The sequence below is a fragment of the Sinocyclocheilus anshuiensis genome, unplaced genomic scaffold (genome assembly GCF_001515605.1).
Source record: "Sinocyclocheilus anshuiensis isolate Anshui unplaced genomic scaffold, SAMN03320099.WGS_v1.1 scaffold1501, whole genome shotgun sequence".
NCBI lineage: Eukaryota > Metazoa > Chordata > Actinopteri > Cypriniformes > Cyprinidae > Sinocyclocheilus > Sinocyclocheilus anshuiensis.
In genome coordinates this window covers 54,110-63,687 of record NW_015544287.1, presented here as the reverse complement: position 1 = coordinate 63,687, position 9,578 = coordinate 54,110, and positions in this window count along the sequence as shown.

Below are 9,578 nucleotides of genomic sequence, written 5' to 3'. Positions count from 1 at the left end.
TTCAGGACTTGTACAACTCCAGAGTGAAGAAACGGGCAGGTAACATCATCACAGACCCCTCTCAGCCCGGCCACATCCTGTTTGCACTTCTCCCCTCTGGCAGACGCTACAGATCTCTGTGCACTAGAACATCTATATTATTATATATTCTTTTTTCGCATTTTCTACATGGAAAAACACCAAGGGAAGCAGGTCGTGGAGATGACGAGAAGACGCCTGAGTGTAATGCTTGCAGGAGCAGGCAGGACTGGACACAAAAATCTCAGGAGTGGAACACACACATTGTGTCACGGTTGCCAACTGTGGCGGAACGAAGAACAAGGAGACGTGGGATAAACTCAAAGTAACAGTCTTTAATCTTCCAAGACGGGGTAACACAAGGCAGGCAGAGACACACAGGAAACACAACTTCGACGTATAATACCGGACGCTAGACACAGGAAAACACTGGGCTTAAGTAACAGGGAGTAAACTAGATAATTAATCAAACACAGGAGGAACCAAATGAACATAACGAACTATAATGAGGACAGGAACAGGAAGAAAACCAAATAAGGTCATGGAATGAACATGGAGCACGTTGGGGAGGAAAACACAAGACAGGAACACAGGCCTGACATTAATCCCCCCTCCCCGGAAGGCACGTCCTTGCGCCTCACAACATCCAACGGGGAGAGGGGGTGGGCGCTCTGGAGGCCCCTCAGATACCCGGGGGAGGGGAGGGGGGGCGCCCAACCCCCTCCCCGTTGCGGGACCCCTGGCGGATCCGGCAGTTCGGGGCGCCATGGCAGAGCAGGAAGCTCAGGAGGTCATGGCGGAGCAGGCAGCTCGGGAAGCCATGGCGGAGCAGGAAGCTCAGGAGGCCATGGCGGAGCAGGCAGCTCAGGGAGCCATGGTGGATCCGGCAGTTCGGGGTGCCATGGTGGATCGGGGAAATCAGGAGGCCATGGTGGATCAGCCAACGAGGCCGCGGACCCAGCCCCCGCCCCAGCCTCTTCGGAGAGCCTTCTTTGGGCTAAACTCAGGAACAGGAGCCTTTCTTGGGCTAAACTCAGGAACAGGAGCCCTCCGTGGGCTAAACTCAGGAACAGGAGCCTTCTTTGGGCTAAACTCAGGAACAGGAGCCTTTCTTGGGCTAAACTCAGGAACAGGAGCCCTCTCTGGGCTGGATTTGGAGGCTGGAGCCGACACTGGAGCGGGCTCAGGGGCTGGAGCGAGCTCTGGGGCTGGAGCCGACACTGGAGCGAGGATGAGGGCCGAGAGCCATCCTTTTCGCCTCATCCTCCTCTTTTGGTTACGGGTGAATAGGGCGGCCGGCAGGCAGGTTTGGATCAGCCGCGGCCAGCGGGCTTGACGTTGCAGCGGCCTGCGGGCTTGACTGAGCAACGGCCGGCGGGCTTGACTGATGAGTGGCCGGTGGGCTTGACTGATAAACGGGCGGCAGACTTGACTGAGGATCGGCCGGCAGACTTGACTGATGAGCAGCCGGCGGACTAGCAGTACTCACGCTGATCCCGTCGAAATCCACGCTTGCTCCACGACCGGGAGATCTCTGCAGGCTAGGGCGGAGAAGCGAGCGGCAACTTCCAAACCAAATGAACATAACGAACTATAATGAGGACAGGAAAAGGAAGAAAACCAAATAAGGGCGTGGAATGAACATGGAGCACGTGGGGGAGGATAACACAACACAAGACAGGAACACAGGCCTGACACATTGCAGGAGCGGGTGGTAATGATCAGAAATTCAGCGGAAGAGGGATTAAGAAAACAGTCCCTTCGCAGGGCTCTAATACAAAAATGCACACAATGAATGAATGGCGACTGTAGAAAGCAAAAGCCGAATCCCGGACATTTTGTGCGATTTAGAAATTCTGGCCAGATGCATTTTTTTTTAGGTTCAAAAAGAGGACATGTCCGGGAAAAAAGGACGTATGGTCACCCTACTGTGTGTCAATGCATAAGCGTTTTCTTTTTTGGTTTTCTAAAGGGAGGGAAACGCTTAACGTGTTTTAATTAAACGTGTTGCGGTCATATTCTGGGCTCATCTGCATGTCTTTTAATATCACATATCTAAGTACATCAAGGCAGCATTTTAAAATGCTACAAAACTGTTAAAAAGCTCCCAGGGATTTGAATTTGGTTGTCATTTGTTGACAAAAATATAAAAATACAGTGTGTTCATGTCTGTCCGCTGAATGTGACAATCTCTGACTCTCCTCCGTGGCCATGGAAAAATTAATATTTACAATGACAACGATTATACTTCGTCATTGAAACGTTTCCAACAAAGAAATGGATGGACTTCTGTCAGCCTGTTGAACACACTTTTATTTGTATATTCTACCATATGATGGCTGAAGCAGCAGCGAGCGTCCAGTGTGCGACACTATTTCAAAGACTATAGAAATACAAAGACGGTTCATTCCTATACTTATGAATGGGAGAAACTGCAACACGTAAAATGGCGGAATAGTCCCGCTTTCTAAATGAATGAGCCAGTCACTGATTGGAAAAAGTCTGCGTCACTGCAGTGGCCATTAGAAGCTCCGGTTCCCATAGAAATCTGAGGCTAGACCAGCCAATGCGCAGTCATAAGCTCATTATATCTGCGCATGCGTATTGCCTGGTCTAGCCTGAAAAATAAGCTTTTTAAACGCTATTTGAGCATAAGAAACAACATTCATGGGGCAGTTCATTTCAGACTGACGTGATGTAGCTTCACATTCTACGCGCTTAATAAAATACCACTACTTGCCAGATTTCCGAGAGGTCAACTGATGCATTAAAATGTCAAATAATTCTGTAATTTATTCAGAATTCTGGCGAGTGTGCTTGAGAAGCACTGAAATGAATGGGCGTCAACGCTGGAACTATTGTTTGTTTGGAACCATTTACTGCTCCATGACACACGTTACTTCCGCATTCCTCAGTTCTAATGGAAGTCCATGGGAGTGTCGCAACTCTTTGAAGAGTACATTACTGTCTCATACAAGCGTTCGGAACTCCCTTGGCGAAGAAAATGACTGACCGAATGTTACCTTGACAATGCTGCGCGTGTAATGGTCCGGACTTTGATTTTACCATTACATCTTTAAATAAACATATAAAATGCCAAGTTAAAAAATATATTTGATGTCTTGGCATTTTCAAGTAAGTGTTGGCTGTGTTATATTAAAAGGACTATGTCTTATTGTTTTATTAAAGTATTTAAATAACCAGGGGACTTTTGTCCCGAAAATGCAGTTTATCGGAGATCATTCAGTGTAACAGGAATAAGAAGTTATTCTGAAATCAAATAAAAATCTGATAGTCATTCGACAGTCTGTGACATCATCAAATGGCTCCTGAAAGACCGTGTGGTGCTGCAGAAAAGTGAGTTTATTGCTCATAAATACTTGATAATTTCATCTTTTCACAGTGCGGTAACGTCGTAGGTTACAAAAACACATGTCATTCAGTGAAATGCCAAAAAACACTTTTATTGTTAGGTTTTTTGAAAAATAAGTAGATGTCATGAATAATTGTGATTATCTGTACTGGTCAAGCTCACCGTTTGAAATAGGTGGTCATTTGGTTGCCTGCAATATTAGCTGAAGTAGAAGTTTCGTCATTCAGGGTAATGCTTTTGTCATGCAGTGTAATGCAAATTCTCTGTTACACCACAGTGTCATCCATTACACTGAATGACAGTATCACTGTAGAAATAACAATTTTAGCATCTTATTTATATTACAGATAAATGAGGAATGTTTAGCATTGACAAATATGTGTTAAACTTAATAAATATTAATATTTGAATGCATTTTGATATTGTTTAATTTGTGTTATTGATTAATTATAGGCACCCATGAACAGAGGGAGACGCTAGGCACTGTAAAAAGCCAAAAAGCTAATAAAGTAAGTGTGGACCCAGTAGCTTAGGTGGCACTCTTAAAGCCTGTTCACACCAAGAACAATAACTAAAATAACTATAACAGTAACTATGTTAGCCTCCACACCAATGAACGATAGCCCTGTTCATTCTAAGCATGTGCTGCAGGTTTGTTGTCTACCACTTTAAATGCTGGAGTTCTTTAAAGTTGAATGGATTCTGATTGGCTGTCAATGCTTTTATCATTCATCAGCTGGAATAAAAAAATCCAACAATATAAAAGAGATTCCAACAATTTTGTTTCTCTGTGCAGTTATCGTTAGTTGTGCTGTGGAATCTGCTATTCTTTTAGAGAATTTGTCTTTTTTAATTATTTTTTTTTTAAATCTTTACCATTATCGTTATCGTACTTGGTGTGAACGTGCCTTTAGCCAGGAAAAGAGAAGGATATTGAGGATAGCAATTGTTGGAATAATAGCTTGCCAATATTTCTGGGCAGAGAGTCCCCCTCACTATAGTATGTCACAAATTCAAGAGAGATCACTGAGGGGATTCTCCACACCAAATATTCATCCTGATAATGTCATTTATGTTGGCAAACAGAAAGTATTAATAAATATGGCTGCAACCAGCAATTTTGAGGCCGAGCAAGTTAGAAACGAAGTGACAAGCCAAGCAAGCATGGCAGGGGAGCATCAGTAAAATGCTTATTATATTTCAACATTTGCTTCTGCAGTCATTTACTCAGGAATATTATTAAAACTAATGTAATGACACAGATTAATACTAAAAACATGGGAACCATGGCAATATTATCTCTCTTTTTGGCAAATCATCATTCAGAGTAACAAACCTTGGTCATTCAGCGTAACAGATATATGTAAAATGAAACAATATACTTATTCTGACCTGTACATATTAAAATACAAAAAAATAATATGTGATCATACTACATTTTATTATATTTTAAAATGACTTTCACTTCCTTACAAAAAAACCTTTTGCTGGCAAATGGGAAAACCTAGTGGTTTGAAGGACATTAGCAAAGTATAAAGATTTAAAAATTAGTTTTTTAAAATAAAAAAAATCACAATTAAGCACTGTGATGCTTAAATAGAGTCTTTTAATATGTCATCAAATGATTCATGTTTTAAATATGCCTAACAAGATTTTTTGGTATATAAATGTTGTTACACTGAATGACATTTTAGTGTGTTTCTTCTGACAAACATGGTAAAAATGCATGATTGTCATTATTTTTTGTTCAGAAAAATATAAAGTTAAACAGGATACATTCTAATGGATGGGGGAAAAAAAAGTTATAAAGTATTTTTTTGATGCTGGAAACACCCTTTTTGTCTTTGACCCACATACATTCTTCTCTCACACACACATAGTTTCTTCAGACATACATACATTTTCTTCTTACATACATTTATTATTTATAATATTAAATGTATACTTTGAATATGTTTACATAAGAGCAAAATGTATAAATGTGTGCATAAAATATATGAATATAAGAGCAAAATGTAAGAATGTGTGTGTTAAAATATGTGACTATGAGAGCAGAAACATGTATATGTGAAAGGAGAATGTACGTGTGTGAGCGCGCCAGAATGAATTATAGCTTGTACGGCCCCTCATATAATATCATTACTCATCTTAGTTTTTATTGATAGTTTCAGAGCTGCTGTTGAGCAGGCAAAAGTATTAAGGAAAATTTGAATTCATTATATTACTAGTGGCATTATGATAATTGTAGCAGAACAGAAACAAACTCTGTGGGATGTAATTCTACTCTAAGCAATGATAGGTTGTGCTTTAAAGATACATCTTTGTTTTCTTATAGGCCATGTTTATTTCCACTGCTGAGCTCTCCTTTAGTTCAGAAAAGACATCTAGAGAAGCTCTTATTGAGAATTAACAGAGGTTTAGATGTTTATGTCTAGTTGTTTCATTTGAAGTTACCATGATGGCGATCACTGTTTGCTTTAGTTGGGCTCTTGACGCTTTAACATTATTTTTTCTATGGCTGCTTTAACTGTGTGTTTGTAAGACATGCTTTTGTTATAGCAAAAAAGACCAAGAAAAACATGTGAAGAGGTGTTGCTGGTTATGCTTCAGTAGAGATAAAACCTGCACACAGTGGCATGCACTGATCATATTCAGACAGTAATCTCTGTTAGTTTTACGTTGCTGCTTATAACATGCAGCTTGTAGTGCTTTGAAACACTGAATCTGTTTCACCATTTAATCCAACAGTATTAAACTTAACCATACAGACTTTTTAAAAGTTGTGAAAGTGACGTGACATGTGGCCAAGTATGGTGACCCATACTTGGAATTAGTGCTCTGCATTTAACCCATCCTTAGTGCACACACACAGCAGTGAACACACACACACCGTGAACACACACCCGGAGCAGTGGGCAGCCATTTATGCTGCGGCGCCCGGGGAGCAGTTGGGGGTTTGGTGCCTTGCTCAAGGGTCTCACCTCAGTCGTGGTATTGAAGGTGGGAGAGAGCGCTGTACATTCACTCCCCCCACCTACAATCCCTGAGCCTCGTAACTCCAACCTTTGGGTTACGAGTCCGACTCTCTAACCATTAGACCACAACTTCCCCCTAAGTCATGGGGAAAAAAACTTGAAAAACTTCCCCCTATTTTGTGTAGCACAAAATAATTTAAATTATGACACACTTTGGGTGTCTCGAAGATGCCCGTGTATGTTTGTATTGTCTGTTTCTCAGGAGATCAAGTGAGTTTCTTTAATCCTTACAGTCCCCCATTTGACCCCAATGGGTCATATTCAGATGAATCCGATGGGGTCACTGTTAGGTGATTGTTCATCCTTGAGATGTAAACTCAAAATTGTCTTTGTGATGTTAGCAGCTGTAGAAACCTTCTGAGGGCTGTATTCATCTGCAGAACATTCAGTCTCAGCAGGTGTGTGTCGCTTGAGTTTGGCAGGTGGATGAATGTGTCCAGGGTTTCTACCTGTGGTTAAGCTCAGCATGTGAGCACAGTTTAGTGAGTCAGTCTGGGCCTTTATGTCTTGTTCAGTTTACGTGTCATTCCTTTATGGAGAAACCTCTGCTCCTTGTGGCACCTTCTCTAGGACGATAGTCTGACCCATCTTCATGAATCCTCTCACCTCCAGCGGTGCGGTTATCTGGGCAGACTTCAGGTGAAGGTGTTCCCCTTGCTTACACACTGCTTTATGTTAGACACCTGACAAGCATCTTAGTGGCCATTCAATGACTGAATTCTGATCAACTTAACGTCGTCACCAGAGGCAGACAGTAACTAAGTACATTTACTTGAGTATTGTACTTAAGTACACTTTTTGAGTATCTGTACTTTACTTGAGTATTATTTTTTCTGGGATATGATAAAGTGGTCCCATGTAAGCATTAATTTAGGTATTCTTGGTCTGAATGACTCAAAGGAAATGCAGCAAGAGGTCAGTATAACTTGAACATTAATGTAGAGGTATGCATCAATAAACAAGCCATATAATGACAATAATAATAATATTCAATCACAATTATTATGAAGGTATATATTATAATCACACTGTTCATCCAGGAATCTTCCAATGCAAGTCACTTATGTAGATCTAAGGTTTCTAAGTAGTGACTTAGAACATGCTTTAGAATTGGCTCGTCTGCCTCTGTGTTTAGAATTTACACCATCGATCTGTGACAAGTCATGCAAATGTGTGTTACAGTGTTGTTCCATGAGTTTGCAGATGGTTGTAAATAGTATATATGTTGTGTGTACTGTCATCATGGGATTAATTATATTGTCCTATGTGTGTGAGGCTATGTGGTTCTGTCAGTGTGAAGATGGACAATAGATCTTTTAGTGGAGTACCATGTTTGTAATCTAAGCCATCGTTGTCTTCTGTGATGTGTCGTGTTCAGACTGAAAAGTCTAGATGAGGTGATGATGCAATGGTGGAGGTGTGTGTTCTATGCTCATGTCTGGGAGATGGACGGAGTCTAATCTATAGCAATCTGTGTTGTAAAAATGTAGTTCCGGTGCTAATCCGGGAGGCCATAAAGATACTTGTGTAGTAATGTTCTACTGTGAGGTGTGAATGGCCCCTTCAAGTGTCTTCGCACCCATCTCCCGCGTTTCAGGTTATGTTCTAACAATTCTGCTGTCCTGGCTTGATGCAGATGGGACCAGGCGCCTTCCTGGTATCTGTCCTCCAAAGAATTGCAGTGGTCAACCTGAGACAGAATCAAATACAGAGGGAACCACAGTTAATTTTGACCTTCTCATCAGTTTCACGTTCAGACGTGGAATTATTTGAACTGCATCATCATCATGTATTGTCATTTTAATTCCAGATGTCACATGAAACTGAGTCTCATTGGTCAGATCCGAATTACTGCTACTGTTTCAGTGCAGTCTGAGTGTGTAACACCTGATGCTGCTCTTGCAGTTGAGCCTTCACAGTCTGCTGTGTCATGAGCATTAGAGACCCCAGTTCTGCTGGGGACATTTTCTAGATTAATTGGTGTTTTTATCACCCATGTCATCATGAACTCCAATGGACCAATGTCCCAGGCGCCTTCCTGGTATCTGTCCTCCAAGGAATTGCAGTGGTCAGCCTGAGACAGAATCAAATACAGAGAGAACCACAGTTAATTTTGAACTTCTCATCAGTTTCACGTTCAGACGTGGAATTATTTGAACTGCATCATCATCATGTATTGTAATTTTAATTCCAGATGTCACATGAAACTGAGTCTCATTGGTCAGATCCGAATTACTGCTACTGTTTCAGTGCAGTCTGAGTGTGTAACACCTGATGCTGCTCTTGCAGTTGAGCCTTCACAGTCTGCTGTGTCATGAGCATTAGAGTCCCCAGTTTTGCTGGGGACATTTTCTAGATTAATTGGTGTTTTTATCACCCATGTCGTCATGAACTCCAATGGACCAATATCCATGGCTTTATTTGCAGTTGCTCTCATTACAGTCAGATCTGTGGGCAGAAATATGTTCACCTGTTTCTGTGTTGTCTGTTTGGCAATTGTTGTTTTATGGTGTTGTTCACACATGCAGATCTCTGTGACACATAAAGATATCTGGTATTTTGGTCCGATGTTTAGTATTTTACACCCCCTTTCATTATTTTTCAAGTTAAATTTAAAAGATCAAATAGTGCTGTGTGGCTGCATTCGACCGTGGCTTTGTGTAAATACAGTCATGCTCCAAACAAAGGAAAGGAAGTTTTACAATTGTGATGTAAATTTGGTCCTGTTGCTGTAACCGGTAACCAGCCTCAGAATGCGTATGATGTGAGATCTGGCTCAAAATACTTCCATACGAATGTTTTCTAGTTTTTTAAGGAGCAAGATTAGGTGCAAATTCAGAGCTTCTGAATTCTGCATTGACATTTGTATGTTTCGATTTCCAAATAATGTTAGCCACTCTCTCTGATCAGATTACATTTTTAGTTGGTGCTCCTCAGCGAAGGATGAATTGGTTCACACTATTGAAATGAAAACACACCACCTCCCTTTTGGGCACTGGGTAGCAGACCAATGAAATTTAATTGTAAGGGTTAGCAAATCACATTTCTACATGTAATACCATGCTTGGCGATTACAATATAATGTACATTATAATTTGATTTATAATATAATTATATTATATTAAAATAGTATATATTAAAATAATATTATT